The sequence below is a fragment of the Onychostruthus taczanowskii genome, unplaced genomic scaffold (assembly GCF_017590055.1).
Source record: "Onychostruthus taczanowskii isolate IOZ18803 unplaced genomic scaffold, ASM1759005v1 scaffold47, whole genome shotgun sequence".
Lineage (NCBI taxonomy): Eukaryota > Metazoa > Chordata > Aves > Passeriformes > Passeridae > Onychostruthus > Onychostruthus taczanowskii.
In genome coordinates this window covers 470,316-492,623 of record NW_024502236.1, presented here as the reverse complement: position 1 = coordinate 492,623, position 22,308 = coordinate 470,316, and positions in this window count along the sequence as shown.

Genomic DNA, 22,308 nt, shown 5'->3' with positions numbered 1-22,308 from the left:
TAGGAAACCTTAATCAGATCTAAGCAAAATCCACCAGCTTATCAATTCAGTATGGATGGAAACTGCTGGCTTAATTCATGTGCTTGTTTTGCATCTCAGAAGTGATGTTTTGGGAGCGGCTGTTGGCAGTTTCCTCCATGTCTGGCAGGAAACCAATCATTGGCTGGTTTTGGGAACTTACAATCTGTTGAACCACTGGAAAGCTGTACATGCCTCTGTGAAAAACACACGTTAAAGACCTCCCTCTTTTTCCTTCCTGTGCCTGGAAAGATTCTCTCCCCAAGTCCTGGCCTGGTGGCCAGGAAAGGCCTCCAGCCAAGGTAGGGTTGGGCCATGGTTGATAACACCGTGCTGACATCACTCCTGCCCCACTAACCGGCCCAGGGCGAGGCGGGGTCTGCAAGGCCCCAGGAGCAGCCCCGGGCCAGGCTGGCTCAGCCAAGATTCTGCCACCATTTAGACTGACCCACAACCACTGGGCCAGGGGGAGGAAAAGCCATCGGCCCTGGCGTGTTGGCTGCTGAAATGCCAGCCACTTCCCACCCCAGCCCCAGTTCCTGCCACAAGCTACTGAGCCCAGCCAGGGTGACATGACCGTCTGCAGGCCCTGAGCGAGATATTAATTCTTTCAGTGCTTCAGTCCTCCCTCGAGTGAGGGAGGACTGAAGCAAGAAAAGGACAAGTACAGGCATATAGAGGAGTAACATGAAGACACTGAGGTCAGTGAAGAAAGAATCAAGTACCAGATGGGAGGGATGAGGAGATGCCTTGATCTTAGGGCTGAAATCCTCTTGTAAAGCTATAGAGAAGGACGTAATTGACACATCAGACTTTTTTTTCCCTGCAACACATGCAAGTATGAGGAGATAACTTGTTCAAATTGTAGGCAAAGGCCTCCATGCTAAAGTAAGCAAATGTTGAAGTAGCTGTGATCTCATAAGAAGTTTGAACAGAGAAAGAGAGAAGAGTGATGAGACCCTGTGACCCCAGAGAGATAAGAAGTCTGTTCTCAGAGATGAGATAAATGAAGAAAAGTTTTGCTCTTGAAAAGCTCATCTTTAAAATAGTACCCCATAAGCTGACATGGCCTGTAGACACAGTTGTGGGAAAAAATGTGGAAAAATAGGAGGGACTTCATGACTGCAGATTTTTCTGAGCAGCTGCTATTCATGGAAATTGCATCCACAAGATAACTGTTTTCTTGTGAAAAAGTCTCCATAACATCAACAAGAGGGGCTTCTCTCCCTAAATGATCTTAAGGACTATTCTAGAGGTGACAAAATGACTGAAAATTTTAAGTTTGTCTCTGTATATTGTCAGTAGGAAAGAAAAAGTTGTAGGGGGAAGTGTTCTGAAGGTTTTGTTCTTATTCTTATTTCTCTTTCTTTTAGTTACTGTTAACAAATTTTTCTTTATACCGTTTTAAAGTTTTGAGCCTGCTTTGCCTTTCTTCTAATCCTACCTTACAGAAGGAGACGAGTAAGTACATTCTGGTGAGTAGACTAGTGATTGGCCAACACTAAACCCACCACAATTCATTTTACCTTGGAGCCCAAACATAGAAACTAACAATATTTCTCTATCCTAAGATCTTCAAGCCTGACCACATAAGATCAAGGCTTACATAGTTCATCTGCCACCAGTTCCATAGAGCTAATACACACCCATATAAAAACCAGAAAGTTAGAGTGTGAGCAATGAGTGGCCAGGTTCTTGGGGTCTTCTCGAAAAGAAGTGGCCATGATATGTGAATTTAGCAGAGAGTACCCTACAAAGAAGGTCCGTGCAGTTTCTATTGCAGATGCATTGCATCCTGGCCATATCTTATGACAATATATTAAATGCTCTTAATTTTTATGTGAAATTATTGGCCCATTAGAGCACTGCCACGACCACTCAGCTATAGATAGCCCTTTCTCTTTCTGATGGAAAACTATATTTGGAGAGAAAAGATTGAATCAGCATCTTCAGGGGACTATAACTCATAATACCATTCAAGAATTTTTATCATGGTGAAGAAATTGCAGGTGTTCACTGAGAGGATATTGCTGCTAGTTAATGAATATTCTTTGGTGCCAAGTGGCACAAATAGTTAGCAACTGTGACAATTTCTCATACACAGCTGGCATGAGTGGTTAAAATGGAAATTGAAAAACCCATTTGACTCCTTGACTCTGTACAGTGCTTTCCCAGCCATGAAAACAGTCCCAACACAGGGACTGTACTGACTCACACGATTGGAAAATACAGATCAAATACTCCCATTTCACCACCATTTTAACAAAGCAGCTAACTGGGACTGGAAGACTTTACTCCCTTTTTATAATCACCATAACTGTGTTTCAAGGGTTTGCTATCCCAAAAAAAGTGACTGTGACATATAGGATCAGCATACTGCATTGCACTCAGAAGTGCTCAGTGCTTCTCACTTTCATCACCCAGAATTTTATCATAGATAGATGAGCATGTTTATTGTATTGTATCCCTAAGCACCAACAGATGATTGTTAGTAAACTAAATATTGATGAGTCTTACCTTAAAAGTTTGTCTTGCTCAGGCAAAGAGACTTTTTTAGAGATTATAGATCTGTATAGCTTGTAAAAGACCTCTGGAGACCTGCTCAAAGCAGGATGAACTCAGAGCCAGTTGCTTAGTTGAATTACGGACATAATCTCCAAGGCTGGAGATTTCACAATCTCTTTAGAACATCCACTCTATTACTTGAATAATCTTATTGAAAAAAAAAAAAGAAAAAAAAACAAAAGAAAAAAAATTCTAGTACCTCATTGGAGTTTCCTGTACTGCTCTTTATGCTCTTTATCTCTCAGCCCTTCACTGTTCAACTGAAATAAGACTCTGACTCCATCCTCATTATACTTGCTCATTCACTATCTGAAAGCAGCAGCACCCCCCCCCCCCCATCTCAGCCTTTTTATCTCAACACAGAACAAAGACAGCACTTGGTACACCACATGTTCCAGCCCACTCTTCGTTCCAGTTGCCCTCCAGGGAACTTTCTCCACCATGCCTATGTCTTTCTTGTACTGGGGAAGCCCCAAACAGGCCACAGTAGTCCAGCCCAAATGCTAAACAGAAGAGAATGATCACTTCTCTAAGCCTGCTGACTACACTTTTGCTAATACAGTGGATATGGGTGGTTCTTTCCTTCATTGCACTTTGCTCATTCATGTTCAACTTGTGAATCTCTTTCTTGAGACTGAGAAACCCAGCACCTGGATGAGAGCTCCATTGTTTCACCAATCTCACTACCATAGCATACAGCAGGTTCTGGTTGGTATCTAAGGATCCTGAAGCTGAGGAGCCAGAGTACAAAGAATTTTTGTACAGCCTTTCTGTCCCTAGAATATCAGTTCAGATAGGAATTATATCTTGAAACTTGATATTAATACTATAAAATATTCTTTGCATATACTGAAAAAAACCCCATGATGATCATCAGAAAGATGCACTTTTCAAGTCTTTGTTCAAAAATATTTAGAAGTTTAATATCTGATGTCTTCAGGTGTCTGAAGAATAGCTCACCTAAAATAGTTGACAGGTAATAACAAGCTCTACTGAAAGGGCGAGTTTTCAGGTGCTCTGAGAAACAGACTGATTTTTCCACAATACACTTATGTTTCCAGGCACTTTCATTCTTTTGAACAACTTTTTTTCCAGCCAAAGTCTTGTGTCCTCTTGTCCTGTTTGTAAATTATTGCAGAAAATTGGAGGAGTATCAAGTGAGATATTGGTAAAAAGAAATTATCTTCTTCAGTTATGAGAAAAGAATTATAATATTAGTAATAATAATAAAATATTATAATACTGAGAGCATATTGCTGCCAATAATAAAATATTATAATACTTTTCACCTTTATTTGGATCAAATATGCTGGAGGAAAAAAAGCTTTAAGTATGAGAAAAGGTATTCTGCATATGAGCTGGAATTGTATGAGCTATGATAATTGAAAACTGAATATATAACACATTACAGTGTGATAGATCTCCATGAAACATACTTCATTGTGGATGACCATGCCTAATTTTCAGAAAGAATAGTGAATATATATGTTTAACCATATTGCAAGAGCCCATACCAGGATTGCAGCCCCCCACCAGCATGCATCGTCACCAGAATCCTGTAGCGAAAAGTACCATGTGTAGAACACAAAGACTGTCTCTGCCTCAAGCAAATAGTATCTAGGACGAGGACAAGAGAAAACAGAGAGAAATGTTAAACAATTTCTGAGGACATCAACATGAAAAAAATTCCAAAATTAGTAACATATTAAAATACTCTAGGTCCTCTATCAGTGGCTAAAATTTCCAGCATCAAGGTCCTCTGATATTAGACAGAAAGCATGAAATCCACTGGCCAAATGAAAGTTTTAGCACCACTTTAGTAGCAGTACACAGAGAATAAGTGTCAGTTTTATCAGTTGCTTTTAACTTAAATGCCATAAGTATGAGTTATTGATTTAAGAGTAGCAGCTGGCCTAATAGTTGTATGTTGCTATAAGCCCTAATTTTCTTTCTTAGCTCTTTGTCTTGTGATTTAAGATCTTGAAAATTATGCATAATTGCATATTTTTAAGTGACTGCTGCAAAATAAATTACACTAAAATTGAGAATTGTGAGGATTAAAGTGGTGTCTGGTACACTTATTTCATACTCCTGGTTGAATGCATTTAAAGGTCTTAATTATACTATCACATGTTGTGCAGATTTCTACCTCTCTCAGTATAGAGTACAAATCATTTCTTGGAACACATCACTGCTTTGCAGCAAAATAAGCACTTGCTCATAATACCTTGGTTTGATTTGTCATTGACACTGGGAGATGTAAACTGAAATTGGAATCAAGATGGCCTTCTGAGAAGGCAGCTGAAATTTATCCCACTGAATCACATTTTATCCCTGCTTCTGTCACAGAGACTCATCAGCTGATTAGAAAAGTTTTTAAATTATTTTCTCAGGTGTCTACTAATTATAAGTTTCTCATTAAATCCCTGGATAAAAATCAAGCTCTGGACAACCTGAAGTTGGCAACCAAAATTGAAACACTTTAAACCTAAAATCATATTGTACCTCAGTTTCCTTGTAAAAAAAAAAAAAAGCTGATATTTTTACATCTCTAGACATGTAGTGTACTAAACAAATTTATTGTAGTTCAATAATCAAGATCACAAGTTATAATTTTGTCTTCAAAGAAGGAAAATTAGAGTAAATATTGCAGTGAATCACACTGGGATATTGATAAAATATTAACTAGCTTCTCACTAAGTAAGCATAAATTTGAAACAATAAAAAATAAACAAAATACCTCAAGAAATATATGCATAAGGGTCTTGCTCAGCAGTAAGGTTTCACACACACAGAAAACCTTAGTTTTTGCTTCTTTTATGCTCAAGATATTTGATCTTGCAGCAGGTTCCTTTTTACGTAAGAGATTAGATTTGCAGTATTTAAATTTCAGGTAATCCCCTTCAATCTAGTCACTGATTGAATTACAAATATAGGTTAATTTTGACAGCTTTGCAAGAATCAGCATATTTATATGGTGATATTGCCATCAAATTGGAACCCTTTTTTCTTCAGCTCTAGAATAGGGCAAACTCACAATTGTAGTTTATCAGTAACACCTCACAACTACAAGAGTTCCAAATAAATCACTTCACTTGACTCAGCATTTTCTGTCTCACAAGATTGTTACGTTTTAAAGTTCCTATCACTGGGACAGACTACAGACATTAATCAGGAAAAAAAAAAACTTTAGTGTATGGCTTTATTGTCATAGAAACTTGGCTGTTGCTAGTGTGTATTTAAGCAGACAAAAGTAATCACTCAGATGCAAAGATAATTGCAGCAGGTAAACCAGAGGTAGAAATTTGTTTTTACATGACTGTGTCTATGTTGAGCACTGCAGCTCTATGAAAGACTGCAGCTTTGTGGTAAAGGGAACTTCTGTGTACTAATAATACTAGAAGTTGATTTTTTGAGACTGAATTTTCATCAGCTTATGAAAAAGGCAAAAGACTGTCAAGTTCAAAAATAATCTTTCATATACCAGAACTATATGTGGTGTGCTTTTTTTGTGGCAGACTGGCTTCAATTCAGATCCCCAAACTGCCTTTTAATGATACTTCACTTATGATTAAGTCTTTACTCACTTCGTGTATAGACTGTTTAACATTTAAAAGGAAATTTTATTGAAAATGTTGCTCCTGTGGTCAAGACACTTTTTTCTTTTTCCAAATTACTAATTACTATAGGAGAAATCCTTCCTGCACTGATTACTGAACATTCAAAAGAACAGTGGAGGACTAACCAGAAATATCCATCTCATTCCAAAGTTAATCTAACCCTATGATCCAAATGTAAACTTTCAGACCAGCTATCAGAGGTTCAGCTCCTCAAATACAACTGATGTATCTTCGTGGCCACTTATTACCATAATTAACTAAACTAAAACTTTTGGATGGAAGATGACCGACTTGCAAAATTTTGGTTTTACTGATCATAGACTGGCAAAATGATAAGAAAATAAACTGAGGTTTTATGACTAAAATAGTGAGGATTTTTTTTTATAATAGGTGATGACTTACTATATGGAACAAGTCTGCCAACACAAAAAATTTTTGCTAAAAGGGAAGTCCCATTTTTAAATTGTAAAAAAGCAATCTTTTTCTACTTGAGGGATTTCTCAGTAAGAAAAATCATCAAAACTGAATCCATTTTAAAATTCTGGGGAGAGGATATACCAGTGACTATAAACAGAGAGTCACCTGAGCATCAAAATTCTGTTCGAGATCCAGACACTAAAGAGGAATCCTAAGATTGGAAAGAAAAGGTACTGTTGAATTATTAAAGATGAGGAAGAAGATACATCACAGTATGTAGAAAGGACAATCCTAAGAGGGGCTGGAAAGTGACCCTTCACAAGCAAGAAGCAGCAGCTTCTGCTTTTTAAAAATTATACTTTATGAGCAATCCTTCTGACATTTTGGTACAGGGCTGTTCTCCCCAAAAAATTAATCCAAGCTGCCCCCAAATTACTCTTCTTTAGTGTATGGAGCAGAACTATGAGAATATGTGTAGTTCTACAGGGGACTTTTAGACTCAAAAATATTTTAAAGCAATTTAGCTAATGGTATTTGAAAAATTATCAGTAATATATACAGTTGAAAAACACTGGTGCTATCAGTACAGGAAGAAAAACAAATCCTTTCGGTTTAGGGGATATAGGAATACTGAATATTAGGTATGCAGGCTACAGCATTACTGATTAGACTGTGCAGGAAATAGATTCACTGTGGTTACTAGATCTGAATGCATTGCTCACACCTTGTCATATGAGATGCAAGGTGCTTGGAAATCCCCAGTGGAAGCAGTTCATTTTGCAGATTCAAGAGACCTTCCTGTGCCTCCTTCAGAAGGCTGCAGAAATGTAGATATTATACGTGTGGCATCCCTGTCCACAGTTACAGCATTGGGCACTCAGCAGGACCTGGCATCTTACTCAAGCTCCCTAATGGAAATGCATAGTAAGACCAAGTTTATTTTCTAATTCTCTTTAAAGAGACAGGAAGAAATGCAAATTAAAAGTTATGCAGTAATAGTTGTCCAAGAGCCCAATGAGCATTTATTGATAAAAATTTGTGTCATACAGTCACACCCACAGGGTAATTAATTGCATCTTAATATAGGTCTGTAAGAAAGTAAGGCTGAATCAACAGCTGGTAGGAACTATCTTTAGCTATTATTTTTAGAAAAAAAATCCCACATTAATAAATTAGGTTAAGAAAAGTGTTAGTGCAACCAGATATCTGTTAGACAGCCACACTTGATGAAACCTAACATATTTCTTCACTGATCACAACCTTCCCATTTGTTTGTTACTGTTCCTCAGCAGTCAGTGTCATCTTCTTGAACATCATTTCTACTGTTGTATTGAAATTTTATATAACATTTTACAATTTTATTCTTTTTGTAACATCAAAAAAGTATCTACAAACTTTTACTATTAAATGGATTGTAAATGAACAGTTTGCTACGAGAGGCAGAGCTCTGACAAGTGTCAGCTGCTTCTTAATTCTGCAGTTTTAGTCATTTTCAGGATCATCAAAAATTCAACAAACACTATTAAGTAGTTCAGCACTAAAGAGTACCTGAAAATCCAAACAGTGCCACTTTCTGTCTTGATAAAGATTGATATAATTTTCTTTGGAAAACCCTTAAAGACAGTTTTTTTCCTAGTTTCTCCATTGTTTCCTCATTCTTTGAAGTAGAGCTGGTAAATCTCAAAGGGTTTGGGTTTTTTTCAATTTCTGTGAGTATTTGGTTTCTTTTACAGTCAGGAGGTTATAAGTGAAAAACCAAAACTTGCAAAGAGGAGAAAAACAACTCAAGTAATATTTTCCAAGGCTGACATGGAAAGGCAACATTTGGGTATAGAAAGGGTTAGGGTTTTTTCATAATTTCTGTTCCTAATTTTTTTCAAGCCTTCTTTAAAAAAATAAGTACATAAAAATTACATGTCTACTAAATGTCAGTGTTGTTTTTGTTTCAGCACAAACAAGATTTAAAGAGTGAAAAAATAGTAAGCATATACATTCAAGTTAAATAAGGACCTTGGAAAGTACTACACTAAAATTCACAATACAACTACATTGCTTCATTTGTTGTTTGCAGTTTTTCTGTTCTCCCTCAGGAACTTCATGCCTATGCTTTTGAATGCTAATGTAGGTGTCTCCCTTGTATACGTAACTTGTTATTTAATCTTGTAGTTCAAAGTTTTTCATTTTGTCTGTACTACCAAGGTTATGCATAACAGAAGTGAAAAATCTGATTAATACTGTGATCAAGAGTCTGTACTAATATCTGCTATCCAGAGAAGTCATAGGTTATTTCCAAGCTGATATCATTTGTAGGGAAAAAAAGCATTTTTGAAGTTCTGACATGATTGGGAAATTTATAATTTAAAATGCATCCTCCATGTTAAGATTTTTGTTCTGTGGCCCCTTTTGCCACCTTCATTTTGTGAAATACTTCAGGAGTCTCATGATAGGCATGAAATAAGCAAAAGGTCAAAACTGACACATAAAAATGAGTACTTCAGAGGTTTACACTTAGAAGAGGTGAATCAAAACCACATATGTGTATTGCCCATCTAAACAGAAATTATTGCTGTCCTGATATTCATCCACAGTACTCATTTGTGCCATGAAAAATTTGCCTTCCACAGTATGTGGTCCCCCAGCTCAGAGGGCTCTGTAGAGAGGCCAAGGCAAGGCTGTACCTGAGCTGAGGATCCCAGCTCAGCCAGGGAGAGAAGGTTTGGGGCTGATCTTAGACAGAGCTCCTGGAATCACAAGTGTGGGTGGAAGCCCCAGGTGAGGCTTATGGCTTATTAGTGTACATAAGGCCCTGATAATGGTGAGATAGAAGGAACAGAGCAGTGCCAGACTACAGGTTCTTGGTTTTACCAGTACATAAATACAAGCTAAATATTAGCATGATTGTCCCCAGCCAGAGCAAGACAGAAACAGTAATTTCTAACCAAATAGACACAGAAAGCACAAAAAACAGCTCTTAAATTCAAGACTAATACTTCTATATGCAGCAACTTTTGGTTTGTCTATCAAAAGCTGTATCACAGAACCACAGAAACCAGGAGGAATAGGTTTAAAAACACCATCCAGTGTATTCACTTGTTCCAATTGCTGTAGAACTGCTGCTAGTCCTAAAAGCTGATCTGAAAAATCTCAGGTAATGGCTTTATATAAGGCATAAGCCTAAGATACATGCCCTGCTGGAAATTATTTAGGGTTTTGTGTAGGCTTCTTAATTCAAAGACTTTATATCAGAGTCTATTATTTCTTCTACCTCAGAGTCTATTATTTCTTATCCTAACAGTCAAGAACAGAGAGAACAGATTATTTTTTTCCTCTTTCTTCTGGTTTTCAAAACTGATAAATTGCTACCTCTCTCATTTCCTTCCTGACTAAACAACTCCAGATCCTTCAAGATTTCCTTGTAGGTCACATGTTTTAGGAGGTCAGCTATTCTTACTGTTTGTTTTTAAATCTTTTCCAATTGTTCTGTATTGCTCAAGTAGCACGAGGATTGAAAGAAATACTCTGGTTGATGAACACATGGTAAATATACCAGAAAATTGACCTTCAAGGCACAACCTGGCATTTGTCTTTATTGCATAGCACCCTTTTCAAAATTTTTTTGCAAGTTTACCAGGAACACTGAGTTTTAATGCTATCTTCTAGTGTCATTCATGTAATCTGTAAATATAAGTCATGCTCCCTATTACTTCATCATGGACACTAATGAAAATTTATTCTCCTCTTCTGGTGAAGAATCGCTAATTGATACTCTGTAAGAACAGTTTTCCAACCAGTTTTGCACTCTACTGCGGTTTAATCTAGATAATTTTTCTACAGTTTACTTATGGCAATGTCATGTAAGAAAGTGTAAAAAGATGTAAAATCAAGAGTCTTTCCTAGCACAAGACCAAGTTCATCTTCATAAATAAAACTGTTGGACTCATTTTGTCTTTAATTAATCTATACTTGTAGGGGTTTGTAAATTCCTTGTTTCATTATTTGTCTCAGTATTTTTTGGTAATAAAAGATAAGTGTCTATAATTCCCTAGATTCCCTTTGTGATGTGCCAGCCCTCCTGCAGACTTCTTTAGTATCACCTGTTTTCTAAAGGTTTACAAAGAGAACTATGAATGATTTTAAGCCCATATCAAGCTTGCTGTCTCATTTCAAATAGCTGCCCCAGGCAAAATCAGCTCCAACAAAACCTGCCTGTAGACCCCATCACTCCCTTTTGCACTTCCAGGGGTGTGGAGTAGGGGGTGACCCCCTGCATGACTGTCCTGTAGACCACACGCTGACATTTTCCCGGATCCTAAATCCCATGGATAGTTGACAGAAGATGAAGGCAACACTTCCTAAAGAACAGGGCCCTTAAAGGAATTGTGTTTGTTCTTTCAAAAGCAAAGTATTTTGTGTGTTATTGCCTCATTCCTTTTCAACTCTTTTCCAGCACAACTAGGTGTGGCAGATCTAGCAGCTGCTGTCAGAAGTATCTCATCCACTGTCTTCAAGAAAAAGTTAAAGGAAGTCAGTCATCCTCCTTATTGTATTCATTGAAATCACTGAAATAGTTTCCTTCCAGAAAGAAATGCAGTCTCTGCAGGGAATGAAAACAGCCTGCCCTTAGGTAACATAGGTTAAACCCATATGCCATAGTTTTAGATGGCCATTTTCTAGCCAAATATTTGGGTTTTTGGAGGAACAAAATAAAGTAAATACATCTTTAGCAAGTAACAATTATCTAAACCAAAGTATTATCACCTATATATTATTGTTATCACCTATGCAGAAGTCTTTTGAAAGTCAAGGACGCACAATTATTGTTGCTGGTTTTTTCATTCCCAGCAGAGAGGTTAACATGCTCTAGATGGAATAAAGCAAAAAACTTCTCAAGAAAAACTGAGAAACTTGATGCTAATCTTTCTGCCATAACCTGGAACGTCATCAACAGATTTCCATCTCCAGGTTTAAAAAATCACCTTGAAGTAAAGGTTGAGTTGAAATGTGCCTGGAATATTTTCACAGGAGAAACATCCTTTTGACCAGTTTATCAGCTATGTCTACAGTAAGAGCTTCCACATGCAAAGAGTCACTCTAGAGGTGTTTCAGCTGCACTTCAGGATGAGACCCAGTGTTTGGAGTGGGGGGAGGGTGTTGAGGAAAAGTAGATACAGAGAAAAAACAGGAATCAAATGTGCTCTAAGGTGCTTCAGTTCACTCATGACTATCCAGATTTTCAGTTTGGTTTATCAATAGATGAAGATTGCAGCATACATGAGTTCATCAGCTTAGATCCAGCTTTTCAATGAAATTTCATCTGTTCTGCATTTAAGAAACACATTTTCTTTATCTGTTTTTAGCTTTTAGCTGTAATATCCTAATTTACTTCTTGGAACTAAAATAACAGCTCCATGTTAAAAGTGCTAGAATGTCAGTCACAAATGCTGCTTTAAACAGCACTATTTTGATTGCTTTCTGCTTCTCAATGTGTCTCCTCTAGTATACATGTGTTTGTTAAATTCTGGAAATTCTTCAGAAGCCAAATTTCTAGAGACAGTTTTGACAGTTTTCACAGTCACTGAAATGTTGACAGCAGAGGGAACTAGATAGATAGAATCATAAAATCCTTTAGGTTGGAAAAGACTTCCAAAATCATTGAGTAAACCCAGGATTACCATGTTCACTGCTAATCCATGTCCTGGAGTGCCACATTTATGTGTCTTTCAAACACCTCTAGGGATGGTGACTTAAACACTCTTTCTAGTGTGTGATTTCTTCTTTCAGTGAAGAATGTTTTCCTAGAATGCAACCTAAATCTCTCCTGGCACAACTCTTGTCCTGTCACTTGTTTCCTGGGAAAAGAGCCCAATCCTCTCATGGCTATACCCTCCTGTCAGGGGGCTGCAGAGGTGAGAAGGTTTCCCCGGAGTTTCCTTTCCTCGAGGCTGAGTGCCCTTAGCTCCCTCAGCTGCTCCTCATCAGACTTGTGCTCCAGACCCTTTCCCAGCTCTGTTGCCCTTCTCTGGACACACTCTAGCCCCTCAATGAATTTCTTGTAGCGAGGGCCCCAAAAGAGGATTCGAGATGTAGCCTCACCAGGGCCCAGCACAGAGGGACAATTACTGCCCTGGTCCTGCTGCCACACTATCACTGATACAGGCCAGGATGACATTGGGTACCTTGGCCACCTAAGCACACTTGGGCTCATGTTCAGCTGCTGTAACCAGCACCCCCAGGTCCTTTTCCTGCTTTCCAGCCACTCTGTCCTCAGCCTGTGGCACTGCCTGGGGTTCTTGTGACCTAAGGGCAGAATCCTGTAATTGGCCTGGTTGAACCTCAGACCACTGGCCTCAGCCCACTCATCCAGTCTGATCCCTCTGCAGACCCTTCCTGCTCTCCAGCAGATCAACACTCCTGCCCAGCTATGTGTCAGCTGCAAACTGGCTGAGGGTGCACTCAATCCAAATCACAGATAAAGAGGTGAACCAGGGTTTTCCCCATTCCTGAGCCCTGGGGACACCAATTGTGACCAGCAGCCAACTGGATTTATGTCCCTTCACCACCACTCTCTGGGCCTGGCCATCCAGACACTTTTTAACTCAGTGAAGAATACACCTGTCCAAGCCATAAGCAGCCAGTTTCTCTAGAAGAATGCTGTGGGAAAGGCTTTATTACAGTCCAGGTAAGACAACACCCTCATCCTTTCCTTCATTTATAAGCAGGTCACCTTACCATAGGTGAATTGGTCAGGCAGGACCTGCCTTTCCCAAACAGTGCTGGCTGGGTCTGATCTGCTGGCTGTCCTACACATGCTGTGTGATTGCACTCAAGATGGTCTGCTCCATGACCGTCCCCAGCAGTGAGGTCAGGCTGACAACCCTGTAGTTGCCCCTGTACACCTTCTAGCCCTTCTTATAGAAAAGTGACATATTTGCCAGTTTCCAGTCAACTGAGACCTTTCTGGGTTAACCAGGACTGCTGGTAAATGACTGAAAGTGTCTTGGATAAAAAACTCAGGAAGCCAAGAGGGTAAGATGGAAAAGAGTTTTTCTTTATTGTTTCTAATGAAGATTTTTTGAAAAGGAAAAGAAGGTATGGACAATGAGGAAAACCGTATGAAAGTAAGTCAATAATTACATGGAAATGGTACCATGCCCCTCCACTTCACAGTTCAGTGCCCGCCAGCACCCCCCCTCCCAGGTTTAGGTAGAGGGAACGCGAGTGAGTGTCAGAGTGAACACATCAGCAGATGCACATGTAGGATGATAAAGTCCTGATCTTCACAACAGGGCTGAGATCAGAATCTGCTGAGATGCAGAAATTCACTTTCAAACGCTCTTTTAGAATTACCCTTATTCAGCGGGAATCCCCATTCAATGTATAAAATCAACTGAGAATTGCCAGGATGAATCATAGCAGTGGTTCAACCTACCCTAGTCAAAACCAGAGATGTTGTTCCAGACACCTTGGGCTTAAAATCACTAAAAAATATGTTGCTTTTTAAAGTCAAAGCTTTCATTTGCCATTATTTCTGTATGTACTTTAAGTCCACTCTGCATTAGCCATGTTGCTTCATCATAGCTCTAAGACTGCAGTAATAGCAAAGGAATACATTTATTCATAAATATATACAAAATTAATAATTCTTTTTAAATTGTTGCCTGTAGTTTGGTGGCAAACTTGATTTAGTTTTTGGTTTTATTTTCTCTTTGTGGCAAAAGCATGAAGATCTGCAAAAATTAACATAAGTAGATTTCAAGAGATGAAAACATTTAAAGAGTCAGAATCATCACTGAACAGTACGCGTATATATCACAGAGTAAAACAGCTCCACCCTGGGATGCAAGAAACAGCTGGAATTATAAGGGAACTTAATGGTATGTATTATCCAAAGGAAATAATAGTCATCTCACTGCCTTTTCTCTCTGTGATTTAGAGCCCTTAAAATACCAAAAAAAATGATTCATTGCAGGTGCAGGTCCCAAGAAGGAAACTGATTACTAGCCAAAAATGAGATGCAAATGTTCTTTAGGTAACAGTCTTTCTCAAGGGTTTGTTACAAGGGATCTAAAAAATCATTTCACTGTCTTCTCATGTGCATCATGGTGATCTCCATGCAGAAATTTAGGTTCTGATCCTACAGATTTACTGTACCTTAAACTTTTGAATAGTCCCATTAGTTTTGCTGAAATTCCTTTTTCACATGAAGCCAAGCGCTGTTATCAGGATTTCTACGACTACAGGAAAGTTTCCAGAGCTCATTAAAATATTTTCAAAGAAGAAGATTGCTGAGTAGGCCACCAGGAGTGAAAGTGAGATGTCATGTTAAGGAGAACTACACAACACTGAATATTGCTGAAATACCTGAAAATAGGTGAGCATATTTTATCTGGACATACTCCTGGAATGAAATAATTTGAAGTGCATTCAAGAAATTAATAGTGAACTAATAAAAAAAAAAAGTAGCGAGAACAAGTATCATTACTTTTACTTCACTTAATGCTTCACAAAAAGATAATGGATGCATAATCTTCTGACACGTTGAACAGAGTCGCTCTCACTTCTGTGTGCACAACCACTATAGCAGGCCTGTAGACCAGGAGAAATGAAGGGAAGGCATCGCTTCGTCCTCTCTGAAAGCAGAAGATAGGTTTGGGAGCACACTCTTCCCCTATGGCTGGTAAGAACCCTGAGTAATTTCACATTAAAACACAACGTTTCAGCGTGAAAGATGCAAAAGTGAGAGGTTTTAGATTTTCCTTGCAACATTCCTAAAAGCACTGTCAAACCATCACCACACCAGTGAGATTCTCAGCTTAAAATGACCACAGGGCACTACAAAAATCAGATTCATTTCTTGAACAGAAACATGAAGAAGTGACAATTGCGTAAAACTCCATGTTCTTTCAGTTTCAACTAGTTTTTCATTCTGAGACCTGATTTTTAATTTTGAATAAAAGATATTACTTGAGTTCCAAATTTAATTAAAATTTAAAAACAAAAAAAAAAAAAAAAAAAAAAAAAAAAAAAAAAATCCCAGATGAGATTTTCTACTTCAAACAGAGAAATCTGTCTCCACATCATTTTTCTAGCTGTTGAGACGTTGGAAAATTAAAAATAAGTAACAGCTGCATATGACAAAAAATAAGATTACACAAGATTTTCTATTTAATTTAACAGTATGTTTCCACAGTGTGTCTGAGTAAGTGCCTGTACCATACTAAGGTATATATACCTATCATATATATATATATATATATATATATAAACTCTTTGTTCTTAGAAATAGTTCATATTTTCTGTCTTCATATATTTGGATCCAGCTTTTTCCAAAGTCACAGTGAAGCAAGTGAGAGTCTTCAACAGATACAACATTATGATATATATAGGAACAGCGTGAATAAATCCACTTATTCTCTCCAGTCAATCTTCATTAATTTTACATAATATTGAGACAAAATAAAACCTGCTATTTTATGGTATATATCCCATGGGCTTCAGTATTAAGATCACAAGACACTAGTTAATATGGTTTTGAAAAACCAACTATTTTTAGGAATCCATTAAACTAATGAGTAACAACTGTTAATTGTTAATGCCATGTTATACCCTGCAAGAAAATTGGCTTCCTACTCTATCAGTGTTAAATTTAATTATATATTCCAGATGATAATACATTTCGTTCTATTTAGCTTTATTTTATAGTTTCTTAGCAAATCTGTTCCAAAGGAAAAGTCTGGAAAACTCATACTGCTTTAAAAAAATAAGTAGGAACATGTGTGCCAATGCAAAAGTTTTATTGTTGTGGTTTTAAATTAAATATCACTCATGTGTTTGATATTTAATGGACAAATTACCTTTCTTAGCATATTCCCCAGAAGGAACTGAGAATCTCAGATTTCTATTGATGTAATTGACTGGAATGAAGCATCTTTTCTTTTTTGAGTCCTTCTAGGTCACGCTGCTCCACAAGTTAATCTCTTCACTCTCGTGACCAGTGACAGGACTCAAAGAAATTGCTGGAGCTGAGTCAGGGAAGGTTTAGGTTGGATATGAGGAAAAGGTTCTTCACCCAGAGGATGGTTGGCACTGGAACTGGCTCCTCAGGGAAATGGTCACAGCACCAAACCTGACAAAGTTCCAGAAGTGTTTGGCACATGGTGGGATGCTTGGGGTAACCTGTGTAGAGCCAGGAGTCAGACTCAATGATCCTGATGGGCCCCTTCTAACTCAGAATATTCTCTGATTCTTTGATTGTGACTTTTGCTGCAATCCAAGTTAGATTTTTCTTTAAAAAATAATTACTTATTTTCCCTGTGCATGTGCATGTCTCAGAAGTCAGTCAGAATATAGTAATTTTGTTTCATAGAAAAAAAATGTTGTGGCTAAAACACAGTCCTGTTTTTAAAAATCTGATAAAACTGAGTGGCGTTTCCTGTTTGAAAGAGGGGAGCAACAGAGTCTTTCAGGAGAGTGCAATGCCAGAAACATTCAAGTGGTGCAACTGCTTTCATAGCACAGTGCTCTGAGCTGTGGGGTATGGAGTAACCTTTATTTACAGCTCAGAATGTAAGGAAAAGTATTCCCTGCACTCAAATACCCATGTGTATTGTCTTACTTATTTTACCAGGTGGTAGGAATGCAACATCAGAGGAGGTCCGTAGTGGCACATCTAAATAAAGGAATAATGTGTACTTCTGCAAAGCTGTGAGTAAATTCCTTCCCTATCCACCACATTTTATGTCTGTGGCATTGCTAGATTATGGCAATGCCATAGGTTATGATCTAGATTAGATTAGATCTAGATTATGGATCCAGTCTACTAACTCCAAACAAATCTGATCATCTGAATATGACAAGCCTTTAAGGGCTCAAATATGGGTGTCATAATTTGGACTTCTGCATATAAACATCCACAGAAAGTTTTGATGTTTAGATCAAGATAAATGTTCTTGCATTGCACTCTGTAAATAAGAAACTAATCAGTTAACTGCAATCACTGCCTGTCCAGAAAGCCCTCACTGTGCCAGAAGATGTACAGCCTCTCTCCTTATTTACAGCCTTTGACAAATAGAGGTCATTACAGGTACATTTACTCAGATGATTTTTTGAGCCACTTGTAGATAAAACCACAAATTGATAAAGTCCATGTAGTAGCTTTCACAAATGGATTTCAGACATTTTCTTTACTTTTTAACTGTGGAATCTTAGAGACTTATTTGGATCATGTTACAGCAAATTCATATATTCATTTGCAACACCATCTGTTTAAAATAAATCAATTTTGTTAATACACACCTGAAATATTTTAGAATAACTCTACAAAAAACTTTGGCATTGTGTTTCTAAAGTTGGTAATCAACACTGGATCTCAGTTACTATACCTATATAATCCCCTGCTTCAGGACAATGCTGAGATTAATGCACTTCATTGGGCTCTTCTGACCAATCTATGATTTAACCTGGGCTCCAGGAATAGGATTTGTCAGAAAAAATGTAGTGTCCAGCATAAGCAGACCTGAGCATCTGAGATAAATGTATAGGTTTTCTGCATAGGCATGGAGATAAATAGGTCTTCTAGATTACAAGTCATCTCCATCTAAAGTAGAAATCTAAACCAGGCCAGATGAACTGTGTCCAAAAAAGTATGTTTCTTCCCAGTTACAGACTGTACAGAGCATGTAACAGGGACACAGACATCAATATCATTACAGTTCATCTCATGAGATTGATCCCTTGTCAACGACCTAAAGCTGCTTGCATTCAAGCCCAAAGGGACTTCAGAATCACCCTGCTCCTATACAAAGTCCCAAGTCCATTAAAATTATTGTCCCTGGAACACTGCTGGCAACAAAGGACTCCATTAACCTACTTTTCACCTGCATATGCAGTAAATCTTGAGCAAGAACTGTCCTTTTCCATGCATCCAGACCTGCTCGGTTCTAGTTTTCATAGGAAACAGTTAAACTTTGCCCTAGGCATTTCTTACTGGGATTTTGAAATATCCTGTAGCCTCTGTTGGCAAACATCTGGAAATTTGTGAGGTCACCATGTGCTGCAATAGGGCAAATGAATTACTATACAAATGACTATAAATTGTTTAAACTAGTAAAATTAGGACAGTAAATGTAAAATAAAGCCTTGTACCTCTAGTATGACATACAGGAGACAAAAATACATGTATCTGGACAAGCTAGCTTTTAGAGTTAATTTTTAAATGTCTGGCTTTTTCAAAAATAAAGCATCCAAGTGCCCAGGCAATATACACAAAAGTCCATGCAATATGATAAATGGTGTGTCTGTAAGTAAATGAACACACATCCTTATACAGGATTAAAACAAAATCTAAAACAAGAATGAGTGTGTAAGTTTATGAATAAGTGAAAGTACACAAAGTGAGGCATATGTAAACTTATCTTGTTTTATATGAATCATTCTTGACATATGACTGTAACGGCAGCCTTCGTTAGAAAGGGGAACAGCAAAAACTTCTAAGAAATGAAGTAGGAATGCTTCCTAACGTTCAGTGGTTTGGCATTCTTTATTTGAGAAGGTGAAGAAGTCATAAACAGAGCCTGCATGCATTTCATGAGTCACTTCAGAAATTCAAATTTTGTGGATGAGGCTATGTCACTTTAAAAAGAGGATATCTATGTGGAGGGGAAGAAAATACTAGACATACATCTCGTTATTAGTTTTGGGATGTCCTTTATAAATGTTGATCTTTCAAAGGCTGAAATTTCAGAGAAATATGTGACATTTAATACCTGAACATTTTCTTTTTATGCTAGAATGTAGGTACACCCCATAGAAAGGGATTTTAGGATCTTGGGCAAGAAGTGTATGTGCATATCGGTGAGTTGCAACCTTGTACATTTTCTGGAATCATAAATTAATTTACAGATCTACTGATCCTCCATCTGATATCTTATTTTTTCTGAAAATCATTCATCAACCCATTTAGCATTGTGAGAAGTGCTCACAGTCATCTGAGGACCTACAGCAACTAACACCATGGGCTGGGGTGGAGACAAAAGAGATAAATCTGTGTTAATGTACACACTTACAATGATTACATTCAACCTGCAAGGGCAGACTGAGCAAGGTCTTTGCATGTCCTAGGAGGAATGGAATTTGCTTGCAACCAGTTTCTTCATCTCAAACTATCTTCCCTCGGTTTAAAGGGTTTTACAGCTACTGATCTGTCTCATCTCTCCCAACTAGATCACCTCTTTCCATCTCACCAGCTCTGCCTTGGCAGCAAACTTTCTGGCCAAATAAATGGTTTTTTGCATGCTTAAAACTGGAAATTCATACCAATTTATCTCTTTGTAGCATCCAATGCACAGCAACACAACTGTCTGATGTTTTAAATTATTAGAAGGGACTATGTCCCACAAAGTTTCACTTGTGCTTAGTAGCTGATAGCTACTGCATGGAGCTGAAATGACAGAGGTAAATGTTCTGGCTGATACTAGATCTTCCTTGTTCTATTCTGCCACCTGTTCTTCCTGCAGGATAGGAGCATGCAGGGTAAAGGAGCACAAGCTAAAAGAATGAGGTTCTGCTGTGGCTACATTTCACTGGGCAGAGCACAACACTGAAGTGTTGGGTTATTGGGTGTTTTCCTTAGCAAACTCAGACTCAAGAATTCTATAGTAACATCATAGTTGCAGTTTTCATTCAGGGGAGCTTGCAAGCCTTCATGGCTGCACATAAAGAAAGTGAAAAAATTATCCTAAAATGGAGAATACATGAAGGAACAGGAAAAAAAAATGGTTTACCACTTCTAAGTGAATATGCTGGCATCGTACTTCTGACCAAAGCTTTTGCACTTGGAGACATCACATGCAGCTGGTCAAGAACCCAGCAACATAGTGCAATTTTATGATAACCATAGGCCTCATGGAAACATTTCTGTTTCAAAAGACTTTTACTAAGTAGGGAGAAGCATTTCCCCTGGTTTCCTGCCACCTCATCTCTCTCAGTGAGCTCTGCTCACTGAGGCTTCTGGCCCCAGACTATTACTTCCCTTCCATTAGGACTGCCTCAGGACCAAACTGCCCTGAATTAAAGCCTCAGGACCAAACTGCCCTGAGTTATAGAAGGACTTTTAAGATGCCTTAGCAAAAACTCCAGCAGTTCTGGAGGAGCTGGAACCTTGGTCTCTGCTGTGCCCCATTATGCAGGGTTTTATGGAGTCTCTTCTGAAGCCAGCCATTCTCCTGGGCTTTACACTTCATATCAGGGATCAGCTCCTGTGTGCCAGAGATTCTCTGGATTGAAATACCTGCCCACAATTTAATGTCTGCTTCTAGAGCCACTGATTTGCCCAGACCTCCAACTGCATCACATTTGAGGAATCTCACTTCCACTTCACTTTCATGCAGTGACTTATGTGTCCAGGTTAGCCATTCTTAGGCTGAGGTAGCTTGAAATACTGGAATATTCATAGAACTACAACCTACATGGAAATAGATAGCTAGAGATAGATAGATAGATAGATAGATAGATAGATAGATAGATAGATAGATAGATATACTCTGCTACATTTTCACACAGTCAGCCAGTTTATTATGTATAATGCTACTTCTCTACTCATGTGTGTTTGCCCATATGTGTTGAGGACAGCTCTGGTCTGTAGTATTTTAATTTGTTTTTCACTTGTTCCAAAAATGTAGATGATCCAGGTCCTACTGTTAACAACCCAACACATGACCGGCTGTGTGAGGAGGGACTCTCATCTCAGAGTCCTCAGTGCTACCATGTCCTTTTATAAAAAGATCATGCTGGGACATGAAGCTGTAACTTTTCTCAGTGAAGGGTTTTGTTGCTCTCTTTCTAACAAGACAGACATATTACTTCAACCTTCCCTCCAAAAGAGAAGAAATCAGTTGAGGCTGTGACTCAAAATAAAAGTAATGGCCCCACTGAAAACCACTGCCTCTCCTTTGAAGGCCATGTTAGATCTGATGTAATAACATGATTTTTAGGTACATTATTACTAGTTGGTTTCCCAAGACAACCTGATGCTGGCACCACATGCTGTTATACCCTCAAGGCTTGATTATTCTATTTCTGCCACTGCCACTTAGTGGCACTGAAACACCCTGTCCTCCCTGCAGCCATGAGCTTCCAGGATGCCAGGAAATGTAGACCCCATTTTTCCTTTCTTCTAAAAAGCTAAATGGAAGTGAAGTTATAGTGATATTGGTTATAGTGACATCTTCCCTACCCAATGGGTTTCTGCTCCCAGCTACAACTTTGTGACACTCTCCTGCCTAAAAATCTTTCTCAGAGGTGTGTTACCTCCCTGAAAGCCCTCTCCACTTGTTTATATGTTGCTTTTGTTTCACTTATCTATTCACCCATTTCTTGAATGCAGAGTGCTTATATCTTATGAAAATTTTTAATGACTGTGATTCAGCAAATGAGTTTTTAAATTATTCATTGCTGTTCTTACTCTATTGCTGATGCTACTTTTAAAATAAACTCTATTGATTTTTATTAATACACCTTACTAACATTTAAAGAGAAAATACAATTGTGGAACAATTTATAAAGTTATTCCACTTTCCTAGGAATACAGAAAAGCATAGAATACATCTAAACATGTAATTTTTTGTTCAACATCCCTCTCTCTTTCTGACACAAAAATACTTACTACCATATTACCAGGCAATCTTTTTTC